We start from the raw sequence: 15075 nt of genomic DNA, 5'->3' as shown, positions 1-15075 counted from the left end.
CTGAAACAAAATAAAATCAAGAAATCAAAGACAAGGACAAAACATTAGATGTGTCTGTCGTCTTTTAGTCTTGGAGAAAGACTGTTGATCAGATCAAGGAATAAACCAGAATCAAAATTATAGTGTTCTGTACTGTAGAATGTGTAGGCCCACTACACCATTTTTTAATAACCTCTGTTTTTCACTACCTTATCATTAACTTGTTTTTACCACAATGCTTTTTATACATGGAACCAAAAATTATGAAAGCCTGAGTCTTTTTGTTTACACTTCATTTATTTCCTATCATTCCATTCTTGATTTGTCCTGTGGGATTTTTATTGCTGTTCTGATGAGTCATCACTGAGAAGACATATAAAATGTGTATTGTAGACATCCTGCTCATAAGCCTATACAATGTGTATAGGGATTTTGTCCCAAGTTAAGATGCGCAATTTTACTTCTTCACGATTTCCATTTTAAATCAGTTATACAGTTAATTATTTAACTGTTTAGTTGCCAATTATTTTCAGATGGAAATTCACCTGCATGACCGCAGAGGGTTTTGATGGAGACAGTCACTTAGGAAGGTTAAATGGTGGTCTGGCTGCTATGCCAGGGAACTGGCTCTTTGGTCCGGTGGTCACATTGACCTCCTGTCAGACCTGGGTTTGAGGCTTGGGTAGGGTTGCTGCCTTCAGCCTTCATCACAAGGGTTCACAACAAGATGTATAATTACATGAAGTTAAAAGGCTCTAGAATGATGTGACAAACCTATGAACAAATGACTTAAAATTTAACCTGTGTTTAAAGAGAAAAGTATGAGGGGGAAAAAAGCTGCATATGTTCCAAAGCATACCACCACAGTGAAAACATTGCTGTGTGGCATATATTTCAGCCAGTGTGATAAGCAGTGGGATGCATTTGAAGTCTATATTACAAAACAGTTTAGGATTTTGTAATTGTTTTATCACATTCTATTGTTTTTATGGGATTTGCATTTATTATTTATTATTATTATTATCCTTATTTAACTATGCCAAGGAAAATAGTTTTCCATTCTGTTGCACCTTTTAAGACTCAGCAGGCTAATGGCAAAATCAGCAGATCTTGCATTTTTTCATGTGGTTTGAATATGCTAAAATGAAGAATTATTAAGAAGACTTGTTAGCTCCATGAATTTACTTTAGTTACTTGTTTAGTTATTCCTTCTCTTCGCCGGCTTGGTTTCTGTCTTCTGCTGCTTTCTCATTTCCTCAACCCTGAATTTCCTTTACTTCAGAGCCAAACTAGAAACTTTTTTTTTTTTTTTTTTTTTTTTTAATAAAGAATGGATTAGTAATAATTGGTTGCAGATACATGGTCATGAACAGTGCTAAAACGCTATTTTGTTTCGTTTAAATTCTTTCACTTAAAAGGCAGATAACCTGTTAGTCCAAACTGGGTTATCAGAATGGTAGCAATGCAAATCATCACACGTGTGTATTTGGGCACATTTGTTAATGTGTAGATCAGTTTCCTTAATAATATTTGCCCCAAATCTGATCCAGCATTTTTGCTGATATTGACCTGATTGATACTTGGGATCAGATCAGTGCCATCTCTATTATTAGGCAACTATTCAGTGATGAATACAGCCACCCTTATTCTCATTAACTGCTATCAACCTTCTATCCATTGAACCAGTTTCTTGACCTGTTTGCAAATGATTTTAGCTGAGGCAGCCATCACAGCCTCTCATATGCTGTTGAAAGAGTTGAATTGCCTTCCCTTACTGTAAATCTCACACTTGATAGTGACCAGAAGTTCTCATTAGGATTTATTTTTATTTGCTGAGGGGACCAGGTCACTGTCATTGTGGATTGATAGTGTACTGTATCTGTGTGTAGCGCAGCAAACCTCTTGGGCACATGAATTTAAGCAATATATTGGACCTGTACCTTTATAATTTCTGGGATGCATTTTTGGTATTGCTACATGCACATTAGAAGACCTCCAACTGTTCATTTATTCTTTCTCAAAGTTCTACCCAGCTTTTGAATATACATGGAGTATAGCGCATCCTGGCATGAAGATGGCCTTTTTGGATGTTTCAATAAAGTTTGCTAATTCTTGGTTAAATACTACCATCTATTATAAACCTACAGACTCTCCGTCCTATTTGCAGTACAATTCTTCACACTCCAAAGCCTGTAAAAACTCCATCCCTTTCAGCTACTTAGACTAAAACACATTTGCAGTGAGAATGAAGACACCAGAAAAGCATGGAAATGTGTGAATATCTTCAAAACTGAAGGTTTACTGAGGAAATCGTAGATGATGCCTTTGCTTTTGTTTTACCTGTTCAGAGAGCGGGATGCACTGACTACAAGAATTCCTTTCGCACGGACTTATCATCCTACAAAAAAAAAAAAACAGCCACTAAAATTACTGGCATGAAAATGAAAAGGATCAATTATCATCCATTCTCCCTCATGAATCACTGTAGAAGCCATCTACTGTATTACTTGTAGGAGATGTAATCAGCTTTACATTGGAGAAACCAAGAAAAGGCTTGCTGATTTGTTTGTTTAACACCTTTGGACCATCAGAATAAAGGATTTGTCATATCCAGTGGCAAGGCATTTTAATACTAATGGATACTGCCTTAATTACCTATCTGTAGGTAATTGCCAGTTGTTGCTATGGCTGCAATGGAATTAGGAAATTCCTTTGAAACTTTTATTTTCTCTTGGAACTTTAGAACCTCATGGAACAAATGTTAAGTTTTAAACAACTACTTTTTCATATATAAACTGGCTCCTCCTCCTACTAATTCAGAAGCGCTTTGCTTGCACAGCTGATGAAGGACCTCTGTCCGAAACCTTCCGTTTCTCTGGAAATGGTATGCTTTACTACAATTTTGAATCTTTTTTCTCTCTCTCTCTGTGTGTGTGTGTGTGTGTCATAAAATTCCATCCCTCGCTGTTAGGGCTTCTGCTAGCCTTCGAGTTTGAGGGAGAAGTGCTCTTCTTAGGATTGTGCTTTGTGGACTGAGATTTGTCATTTTTGGGAACTACTGGAGCCACTCCTCTGTTTTAGAGGTCACAGCCCCAAATTCCCCTATCGCCACTGGGACAAGCTTTTATCTACTTCTTTTAGTCCCTGGTATTTTTCCAGTTTCTCATATTACTTTCTTGTGATGTTTTCCATCAATTGGGTCTGCTACATTATATTATAACTGCTGTTTCTGCATCTTATCTACTATCACAGTGCCTGGTCAGTTTGTTTATCTGACTGGATCTGGAAGTCCCACAGGATCTTGTTGTCCTCTACCACTCTCTGTGTTTCCTCCCATTTCGACTTGAGGGTGTTCAGATCATATTCCTTGCATATGTACCTGTATATGATGTCCACCACTTGGGTGTCTCTCTCAGTGTATGCTTTCCCTGCCATCATTTTGCACCCTATTACTAGGTGTTTATCTCATGGGATCTTTTACAAAGTCTGCATCTTGGGCTTTCTCTGGTGTGATGCACCCCTGCATTGATCGACCTAATGCTTAGTGCTTGATCATGTGCTGTCTTGATTAGTGCATCTGTGTTGTCCTTCGGTCCTGCCATTGGTAGGATTGTCTTATGACAGACGCTTCTGCAGTCTGTTAGTGGTACATTCCATGGAGGGGCTTATCCTGCTATGAGACTGCCTCTCCTTCCATTGTGACCACTTCTCCTGTCTGACTGAGGCATACTCAATTTGGCTGGCATACAGCCTTTGGATTCAGTTTTCAGGTTGTAAATTTTGTATGTCATCTTGCAGTTCTCTGAAAATTCATTTATGCTGGGTAATTCCAACTTGTACTCTGAGGGGCTTGCAATGGGTCCTAATGAGCACTGTGGTGAAGCAAAATTTAACCAAATTAATTTGAGAATATTTGGACAGTTTAAATATTTCTTGTTCTGGAGAATACCCAATGGCTGACTTTGGTTGCTATTAATTTAAGTCTTTTCAATCGGAGGACTTTTATCATTTGTTGGTATTTTTGTGTCTGTAACCTTAGGATATTTAGGAAGATGGACACCATATGAAAAATTTGTACCCTTTGGTTTAGGATCCTTACAGGGACTAAACACTGAATTTCCTGCACAGTCCCATATCTTTGTCCACAGGTCTGCATTTCCCAGATTAATTAAATGTCTAAATTATGAAATACTATAAGCATTTAATTAATTAAATTCTTTCTCTTATGACATGTTTCCTGTGTGCGTCCTCCAGTGGCATTTTTAACTTCATGTTTTTAACAGGGTGTTAACACTTTAACCTGTAAAGGGAATTAAGAGGGGCAAGGCAGCTGCTCGTTCACAAGCCCAAATAAGGTCATGTAGAACAGCAGCTACAGTCCAGGAAGAGAAGGAATGTTTGGTCTACTCACTGCAGCTGTAGAGAATGTTGTGCACTAACAGTGAGAGTCTTCTTATCATTAACATTTCACAATTATTATTCCTTTCTGCCTTCTGTAGTCATTTGAAAAAATACATGTCTGGCACAAAAGGGAAAGGGAAATGGAAAAGTAGAGAGAGGAGTGTGCAAGGACAACTTTGGGGTACACTTTGTTTCTTTTGCAGACATTCTACCAGGAAGCTAGTACCCTCCCTTGTAGCCCCATCATTTCAATTTGGAGCTACACTGTGCCTACGCTTTCAGCTGTAGCACCATCACTTTCGAGGAGAAAACTGTGAGAAGCAATTTGCATTACTAAACTATCATCATTTTATTGTCACGAAATTGATGTACATCTCCCCCCCCCCCCCCAAATTGGCAATTTCTGCTAAAGAGGCTGTTTAAAAGTTTACTGAAGCTGCTAATGTGTTTAGTGTCATGTATAATTAAAAAATAGAAAATGTTGTGTTCTTGTAAAAAGCATTGCAGTAAAATGCTGTGATGCAGTAAAAAGATAGTCATCACCCAATTTGCAACCCACACACCGTTTTATTTGTATACTATTTTATTTTTCTAGCTTTCGGCCCACCACTAATATTACACTTTTTAACTCCACAAAAATTGTGTACTAGTTATCTCATGAGTGGTGCAGCTGTCTGAGCCTTGCATTTGAATCCTGATGGTACTGTAAACCCTGTAGATTATAATGGTCTGTTTCCTGTGTGTCCTTAGTTGGAAGCATGTTTTTTTTTTTTTTTTTTTGGGGGGGGGGGTGCATAAATAAAGTTGGTAATATTTTTAAATGCAAGTAAATAAAACACTAAATAAAATGGCCACAATTAAGGTGCACTTTTACATTAGCAAAAGACTTCAAAACAGTCTGTATGTGGTCTGTTGATTTTGTAACAATTACATTTTAATATATTTTTTAAAATTCATGAATAATTTGGATTAGCATGCTAAGTCTCGCACGATGCATCTTTTTGCCATATAATTGCTTCAAGCACTGATGTGCATTCCTAGAGCCAAGGCCCTGTTCTTTTATTCTGTTATCATATTTTTGCATGATTTTGTCATGAACCATGAAAAATTAAACTAACGCAAGCCTAACACCTTCTCTGAATTGGCACCTCCTTTAGTTTTGAATTGGCACCTCCTTTAGCTTTTGTTTTGTTATGAGGACATGATGTTTGCCAGATAAACAAACATGGAGTGAAGGAGTGAAGGAGTGGAAGGGAAGAAATAAAGGGGAAAATGATGGGCTTGACTATACTTGTACTGGAAGCAGCTATGACTGTTTGTTGGGTTATTTTGGTTGGTTGGTTGGTTTGTTTTTGTTTTTTTCAGTTGTGCCCCTTCCATCCACTGTAGTTTCCTGTTAACTCTTTAATGACCAGGTGCTTCATGTATAAAACCTTGCATAGATGTAATACTGAAATGTCACACATTTATGACCAATCTGGTTTCCCCCCCCCCCCCCCCAATTGGCAATTTCTGATAAAGAGGCTGTTTAAAAGTTTACTGAAGCTGCTAATGTGTTTAGTGTCATGTATAATTAAAAAAAACAAAACATATTTTTTATTTATAAAACCAGGTGTAGCCTGTGCAAGATTCGCACATCTTTCTTTTATACATATTAAAAGAATGCCAGCCATTATCTGTTTGTTCACAAAACAATGAAATGGCATAGCCCAAGTGTACGCACACATTTCTTTAATATTTTGATGGAGCATACATTTATTTTAGTCACAAACAGTTAATTTACTGTTACTCATACAAAAGCAAACATTATTATGCAAGTACTAAATTTATCTTAATTCTTTGATTAAGTTTGCCAGTGAGCAATATCATGATATTGTGAGAGATTATTCTCATGTGATTTAGAAGTAACATCAAATAGATGTCTAAGATGCCTTTGCTGCTGTTGCAGAGAGCATATGTGATGTCACACAGGCTGAGCATAGCTATGGATAAGGCCACTGGTTCTGATTGGCACCCATTTGCAGAGGGAGATTGCAAGGAATTACACTTTACTTGTCCTTCTGCAGTCCTGACCATCTTTGGTCTTTGCTAAAATGCAAATTCGTCTGACTATAAAGGCCACTCACTATTCAATTGGTGTGAGCACCAGCATTCTAGAACTTACACTACTGATGTAGAGAAATATAGTTGAAATTCATTTTAAAGCCAAAAGTATGCTCTGGTCGCATGACAGCACAAAGTTTTAGTTAAATGTACTGGTACTCAAGATCATTCTAAACAATTTAACTAAGGTTGGACCAATGTGAGTATACTCTTGTGTCTACGGATTGTTCTGTTCTGCATCATAGTTTTCAGTAATCGGTGAGTGTTGTATGATGCCTCAAGAGGGTCTGTGTTCAGCTAGAGGGACTGACATCTTTTTTGGGTGTTTGAGTATGAGTAAAAATTTGGACTAATGCTAGTAGTCACTTTATGACTCTGACTATGCTTATTCCAAACACAAGATTTTGCAATAGGGATGGAAGATGTATCTCTCACTCCATCTGAACCCTTTCTTGTGCTGTCTGGCAAGCCTCCCTTGCAATGGACTTGCTGATTACAGTCCTTTTGAAACATACATTGTAGCCTTGGAGATAACCAAAGCAATTGGTACTTGGAAACTTCCTCTGTTCATACATTGCCTAGGTGCGGAGAGACAGTGTTTGCGCAGGACACTTGGTAACACTGTTGACATAACACTGCTGTGGGTCTCCTAAGTAAACGTTTTGCTGCTCCACGATTCATATTTAGGCAACATTGGCAGCTGCCCGATGAATCTGTATGCCAGTATGTTGCTTTCCTATGAGAGTTGGTTAGCTCATGAAAGTTCGGAACATTGTAAGGTTGGACACAATGTGGGGCTAGTAGCATTCAAATAATGCAAAATTGGATGGGTATGTTCCATTACCTTTGGACACAGGTGTGTGTGTGTGTCTGTGTCTTGAATGCTGACACCTATTTGTAATTTTTCAGTTCATTACCACTGTCCTTGTCCTCTTTTTGGTTACGGGGATTCCAAAATTGATCTGGTCGGTTTGCTCTGAGTGATGCTTTGTTATGGGGCTAAAGTTTTTTTTTAATATGTTGCTGGCTGGGTGGGGTAATTTTAAATGGGACAATAAAACCTCTTCACTGCATTGGGGTTCTTCTTTCTGGGCACAAGGAGTTCATCAATTATGACTGTGGCCACGCCTTATTCCAATCATTCAGTCATTGCACCATGCATGTGTGGGGGTCATAGCCAAGCTGCAGCTGCTGCTGGAATCTAGCATCATTGAACCAGTTTCCTTACCTTGGGTCCTGGTGATGGCTAAGAAAGTCAGAAAAGGTCAGTGCTCTGATTGAAGCGCACTGCGTGTCTGTGTGGCTCTGCGTGCAGTTAATAAGGCCATCACACCTCACAAATACCTGTGTCCCACTGATGAAATTACTTAGTTCTGTGGGTCAACATTGGTTTCAAAACTTGACCTTAGACAAAGCTACTTACAAGTCCCACTTTACCCCATCGGCAGATACCGCATGGACTTTGTGACCCATGGGTGTTTTTCCTGTATATCTGCATGCTGTGTGGTTTAAGCTCCCCTGCTGCTTCCAAAAGATAAGGGCCTCTTTGATGCTTGGCATTCCAGCTGCAGTTATCTACCTTGATGATATACATAATCCCTCTTTTGTCTGGTGGTCAAGGCAGTTGTGTACAGAGGGACACATGGACTGTGTCATACACAGGAGACACTCCCTGGAGGTGAAGGCATTGTGATGGAGAATGTCATTCTGACTTTGTCCTAGGCTTCACAGTGGATACTGACTATGTGGAACAGGACCTCCTCTAAATGCTACATACACCCCTTTAGGCCATGGTATCTCTGACAAAGCTGAACAACACCCAGTTATCTTGCTTTGCACTTTCATCCATGAAGGCTGGACTCTCAGTCCCAGAGGACCTGCGGGTGTTGACAAATATTGTGTACAAGCAAAAATTTCAGCTTTCATATACACATGTAAGGATGTACAGAAAGTTCATTTGATTTGAGGACATGCCTGTTACTATACAGAGTTTAGGCCATAATTATGCACATTTATAAAATGAATAGCATGGTAGCTTTTTACCTACTTTCACAGTCAGGCAAGCTACTGGAAAATTCACTGTCCCAAACTAAATTTCTATTGTTCCCAACAAATCTTTGTATTTTAAAGTAATATTCACATATACAAATAAGCACATACAAGTTAGATAAGGTACATTCTCACAGTATACTTTATGAAACCTTTGCCTATTTACAAAAAAAAAACATATTTCTGTTTTAACCCTGTGATATGCTGGTGTGACTAACTTGGTCACCTCAGAATCATCTTCATTGTCATGTCATATGCACATGACCAGTGGTCCAGATGTGCTAATGGCTTTTTTTGGCAATTTCTAAAATTTGTAGTTCTGAAAAAAATCCTCTTTTATCTGCCTTGTTAGGATATTCCCTAAAAAATTTGCAGAACATTTTAAGTACAGAGGGGTCAAAAATTGACCCATAAGGGACTTAATCTGCAGACTCGCTTTACTTCATATTCATGCTTTGCCATTTTCTTGCACACCCCGCTCTGACGTCTGTGTCAACAGGTAATATCATTGGTTTATTTTGGCTGTACGAATGAATAAGAACTCCCCCCCCCCCCCCGTTATGAGAGGTTAAATATTCAAGTGAATTGAGTTTGGCATTACCACCCCAACATGAACTAGCTAAACCGGGCAAGTGACTTTTCATGCTGCTGTCCTGATATGTTTTTCTTGCCCTGGGCATTCGGATAACTGTTCTTCTTGAACTCTGGATAGTTCTGGTCCTAAAATCTGATTGGCTGAGTAGTGTTGGAAGCTGTTGTAAAATCATCAATTAGGCCATGGTTTTGGCTGTGATTTTCAAGTCTGTAGTCATGAACATTGAGGGGGACCAAAGTTACCTGGAGGCCAGGGAATTCACTAACTCGGATGATGATGATGATGATTACCATTACTATTATTAAAGACTAATAAAGTATAACAATACTCATATAACCAGAAATCTGTGTATTGATATATTAAGACAAGTCCAGATATTGTGACCAAGGTTTAGGAAATTGATGTTTTATTTACTTACAAGTACACTTGGTGGGCATCAGGAGCATCTGCTCTGCTGTTCTCTCACTATAACCTCCTGACTTATCTTCTCCTCTCCAGCCCTCCCTCCTCCTCTTCCTATATTCTAAGCTCCTTTCCTGTCATCTTTTCCTCTCCCCTGCTCTCCAGTCAACCCTCCTCTCCTCCCTAGGTCTCTCCTCTTGCCATGATGCTCAGGAATGGATTATTGACCATTTCTTATCTGACTGGTAATTATGTCAGCAAAGACTCACTCAACTCCTGTACAACTCTCTTCTATACTTATGTAATCTGACTAGTACTCATTTTCTCACTTTTTTTTTTTCCTTAAGGTTGCCCAAAAACTGCTGAATGTCATTGCCACTCATGTTGTACTGTAAATGAAAGCTGACAAAAGCTGACTAATAAAAATCTGCTTTCACTTCTTCAAACTAGCACTAATGCCATTTATCATAAGCAGGAGCAGCTACACAGGATATCATACGAATAGAAAATAAATTAAAGCTGCTACTTTACATCTTCACTTGCATCACTACAATGACTGATACATTACAGACACGTCACGTGGGATTTCTAACCAATATAACAAAATCTAAAAACATTCAAATTAGTTGAATATGCACGTGACCATTCTTGGATACTGCATGAATGTGTGGCCAATTAACCTTCCAGGTAATTTTAGCTATGATGGCCAACATCAGTAGTTATTGTTGATTTTGATTTAGCATTTGGCTGAGCAGATTTGAAAAATTCTCAATATAGAAACACCTATGGTAACTGGATCCTGTATTAATGTGCCAGGTTTTTAAATAAAACCATTGTGTTGCTTTAGTATCAAAAGCTTGTTGGCGGACTATATTGGCTGATTTTGTTTGTTTGTTTGTTTGTTTGTTTGTTTGTTGTGAATATTATCAGTAATAATTTATTGAGCACTGGTGTATTTTATCATATGCTTGTTGTTGCTATTTCATAAGACACTTGAGGGCGTGTGTTGGAGTGATTTTACCACGGGTAAGTGTATTTTAGGCACTCTGCTATGTGTCATTCCTAAAACGCATTTACCCATAATGAAATCATAATGCAAGGCCTCTTCTGATATATTGCTTTATATTTTACTTGTTTTGTCAATTAGAAATAGGGATTTGTGATTTTTTTTTTTCCTTTTTAATCCAATAACAAATAATTCCAGTTTTTGCTTGTATACATAAATCCATAGAAAATCACTTTTTAATTTTTTAACTGTAGACATTGAATAAACATACCCATTTACAATAATATTTAATTTGCATTATAATTAGACTGCAAAAGATCAGACATTCCTCTTTTTAGACTTTTTAGCAGCATAAGATGCATGATCAACAATATTCTATTATAATAGTCTTATTGCCACTTCACCTAAGTTATTCATTATATGAACTGAATTTTTTTGGCTCATCAAATACACTTAAGTAAAATCATAAATAATACTTTCAACTGCAGGTCTACAGAAAACTACAAAAAATGGGTAACAACAAAGAACAAACCTCAGTGAACATCTAATGTAATGGCATATTACTAAACCCATGCCAAAGTAACTTACTAAGTTAATAGCAAGGCAAGGGAAAAGCCTCAGCTTTTCAGGACAGGGAACTGCCAGTAACAGCATGGGTTGAGTCACTAAAGTTGTCATTAGATGTTTCATCTGACTTATGCTGGCTTTAGGCCAAATGAACTTGCAAGCTATTTCACTGTTGCACACACATTTCCAGTGTTGGAATAAAACCCCCTTTTTGTATATATATATATATATATATATATATATATATATATTATGGAGTTCGCTAAAGTTTTACTACAGTTGTCACTTATCACTCTCCTGTCATCTAGATTGTTTGTTTGTTTCTTGTATAGTGGTCAGGACAGCTGTCTCAAGTTTGGATTTTTTCTCATTGTTTTCTCTGAGGCTGTGTGCTAGATTAACATTTAAATTTGCTACACAGTACTTTTGTGGTGCTATATAGAGAACAGGTGTATGTCATTAGCATGATGTTAGCATATGCAATTTTATGAAAGGAAGGAGCTCAAGAAGAGGTGGGAATCAAGCTGAACTCTATACTCATTATAAAAATCCTAGACCTTTGCTATAGTCTGTTTTGCAAATATACACATGCGACAAGGGGTGATGGGGCTGATGGAAAGTGATTGAACACCAACTAAGAGCAACTATTCTTCAGTGTCTGTCCCTTATCCTTATTCCACTCGTGCGTGTGTGTGTGTGTGTCTGTGCACTTTGTTGGGAAGGTTACTTTTTTTTAAAAAGGATTTCACTCAGATTACAGAATACATAGCCTTATGTAATTTGTAAGGTATGTGTTTGTGTACTTCTCACTAGGTTGTACGCTAAGCCCTTATTAGGCATTATTTGGGAACAGGAAGTGGGCAGTGCCCAGAAAGTTGTTATTGTAAGTAGGAGATATCAGTTTTCTGACAAAGAGAAAGACAGAATGAGTGAATAGAAAGGAAGGGGCAGGGGATAAACAATAAGAGGAAAATTCAGGCTCTAACTGTAAATAAACATTATCCACTTGGATATCAACAATTAATCAGGATTTCCAGGGAGTCTTACATGGCACCTTTTATTTTAATGTATCCTGGCAACTTTTTGGGATATGGTCTTGATCAGGATTATTTTAATAAACATGCCAGTTGTTTAATTTTCTTAAGTTCATGTAGAGTCACCAAATGATTCTCAGTGATCTTTGTTTGAACAGATATGCCCTGGTGGTTCTTAAAGAGAATATTAAGTTACTGAATTTACTCATCATTAGTCATTATTACTTTTTATATTGCAGACACAAAATCTTCTACCTATACTTTTAACGTTGTATTTTAATCTTGTACTTTTAATCTTATACTGGTTTAGTCAGTTCTGTTTCTGTTTGTACAATGTCGTTTATACTTTATAATATAAAGAGAAAAGGGAAATGGTATTCATTTAGTTTATCTTGTGTGTAAAATGAGGAAAAAATCAAAAATATATCAAAATATTGAAATGCCATGACAAATCAAACTGAAAGCACACAGGCCTCCCAAAAGCAATACGTAATCGTGCAAATAATGATGCCTCACTGTTGCTTTATTTTAACTTGACTGTAATCTTATTACTTTTTACACTGCTGAATATAATTTTTTGGCAGTACATAACTATGTGAATATGACTTTTGAAAACATTGAGCAGATTAAAAGTAATTCTGATTAACCAAGAACCATCAGAGCTGCACTCTGACGCACATTCACATTAAAGTTACTATGTTCTGTTCAATCACATTTATAAACATGCGTGCATCTTGTTCTAGATTGTCTTATATACAGCCTCATTGTAACCGTCCATTAATCAAAAACCTGGAAAATCTTGGTCTGCACAGAGTAGGATGGTATGTCAAGCTGTACTATCTCAGTTCTGTAAAAGCAAAGGACTATAATGGATGAAGTGGTAGAACCTAAATTTGTTCTATGTTTTTTCATTTGCCTAGTAATTTCACAAACAGATGGCTATATTGGAGCATATTGTCAAACATTATCCATCTGAAGTTCGTGATTTTGGACTGGGGAGAGACCAGCTCACATGCCTTGCATATAATCTATATACTTGTATTCTTGTTACCTCTGCCTCTCATTGTTTTGCCTGCCAGGACCTCACATTCTGCTAGGTAGCTGGATTGTGTCAGAGGCTTCTTTGAACATTCTGCATCTTGGGGACTTGTCTGGTTTGATGTTTACATTTACAGCATTTAGCAGCTCTTATCCAGAGTGGCTTACAAAGTACTTTGTCATTTATTCATAGAATATCCTAGTACAGTAGGTTAGAGTCTAACATACTAATAAACTAGAATACTGTAGAACACAGGGATCAATGCTGATGCCTAGAAACACAAAATACATAAGGTCTATCTTAAACAAGTGCAATAAAAAAGTGCTAGAGTTTGTTAAACAAAAAACAATACCCTACAATAAATACTAAATTAGTCAGTCAATATGGGAGCAGTATCAGTTTCCCTTTACATATTCTGCAAATAGATGGGTCTTCAGTCTGCGTTTGAACACTGCAAGGGACTCTGCTGTCCAGACAGCAAGTGGGAGTTCATTCCACCATCTTGGAGCCAGGACAGAAAATAGTCTCACTGCTTGTCTTCCATGAGTCCTGAAGCAAGGCATTTCAACCCGAGCCATACTTGAGGTTCAAAGTACTCGAGGTACGGATCGGGCTTTGACCATTTGACCTCATGTAGGAAGGTGCTGGTCCATTTTTGGCTTTGTAGGCAAGCATCAAGGTTTTAAATCTGATGTGTGCCGCTACTGGGAGCTATTGAAGGGAGCGTAGCGGTGGAGTAACGTGTAAACTTCGGAAGTTTGAAGACCAGTCATGCTGCTGCATTCTGGACAAGTTGTAGAGGTTTGATGGCTCTTAGAGGAAGACCAGCAAATAGTGAGTTGCAGTAGTCTAGCTTTGAGATCACAAGTACCTGCGTAGCTCCCTGTGAAAGAAAGGGCCAAATCCTTTGTATGTTACAAAGGAGGAATCTGCAAGACCAGGTTAGATTAGAAACATGAGTTGAGAACGACAACTGGTTGTCAAGTTATTCCCAGGCTATGGGCAGCTTGGGATTGTGAAACCAGGGAGTTCTCGAAGGAAACAGTGAGGTCATGATGAGGGTTGGGAGTACCTGGGATGAACAGAAGCTCTGTTTTCCTGGGGTTGAGCTTCAAGTGGTGGGTAGTCATCCATGACACAATGTCAGTCCAGCATGCTGAGGTATGTCTCGAGACCTGCGTATCAGAGGGTGGAAAAGGGAGAAATAATTGCGTGTCATCAGCATAGCAGTGGTAGGGAAAAAGTGGTAGATTTGATGCATCCCTGTTATGATTGACCTAATGCTTAGTGCTTGATCTTGTGCCACCACGATTATCACCTATGTTCTGCTCTTCAGTTCTGCCTTTTCAAGCCATTGGTAGGATTGTCTTATGTTAGCGACCTCTACTATCTGTTGGAGGTATTCTAAGGTATTCCATGGAGGAGCTTATCCTGCCATGACACCTCCTCTGCTTCAATGATAACCTTGTTCCCCCATGTGTCTGAGGCACACCCTCATTTGCTTATGCTTGGGGGCCATTGTTTGGATATGTTTACAGATGTTTCATGTTTCACCCTGGACATTTGGATTTTACACAGTTCTGGTCTTGACATTGGCAGCTTCCTGCTCTAATCTTCTCTTATTATGGCTACTGGGTATCTGATGGCACATTATATGTTTATAGTATTGATCTTATTGTTTTTATTTCAGCTCACACTTGAGGGCCTGCCTTACCCTATGGAGGTATTTGGATGTTACTGCCTTTCTGTTTTTTGCCTCTGTGTAATTGGAGAATCATGAATGTTGTTACATCTCTTATATGGACTTACAAAAGTTCAGTTCCTTCTGTCCTGATCACTATTCTTTTTCTCTCTGCCAACTGCACTTCTCAATCCTGAATGACATTCCTATGTCCTTACA

At 38.1% G+C, this 15075-nt stretch overlaps 1 protein-coding gene across 3 annotated transcripts in view; it reads left to right on the top strand.

Annotated features, from left to right (window-relative positions):
* vaspb (vasodilator stimulated phosphoprotein b) overlaps positions 1 to 15075 on the top strand; it is a 59746-nt gene that overhangs the window by 2168 nt on the left and 42503 nt on the right. Inside the window, exon 1 of one of the 3 annotated variants that reach the window (XM_081709409.1) lies at positions 3729 to 3749. The exons of the other annotated variants lie outside the window; for them this stretch is intronic. The gene's annotated coding sequence lies outside the window, so the exon portion shown is untranslated. Of the gene's footprint in view, positions 1 to 3728; positions 3750 to 15075 lie in introns of those variants that run through there. 3 annotated transcript variants of the gene reach the window in all.

Source organism: Electrophorus electricus, unplaced genomic scaffold (assembly GCF_041902795.1).
Source record: "Electrophorus electricus isolate QZ-2024a unplaced genomic scaffold, ASM4190279v1 Scaffold41, whole genome shotgun sequence".
Taxonomy (NCBI): Eukaryota; Metazoa; Chordata; class Actinopteri; order Gymnotiformes; family Gymnotidae; genus Electrophorus; species Electrophorus electricus.
The sequence above is the reverse complement of the archived record's forward strand: the minus strand, read 5'-3'. Positions and strand labels throughout refer to the sequence as shown.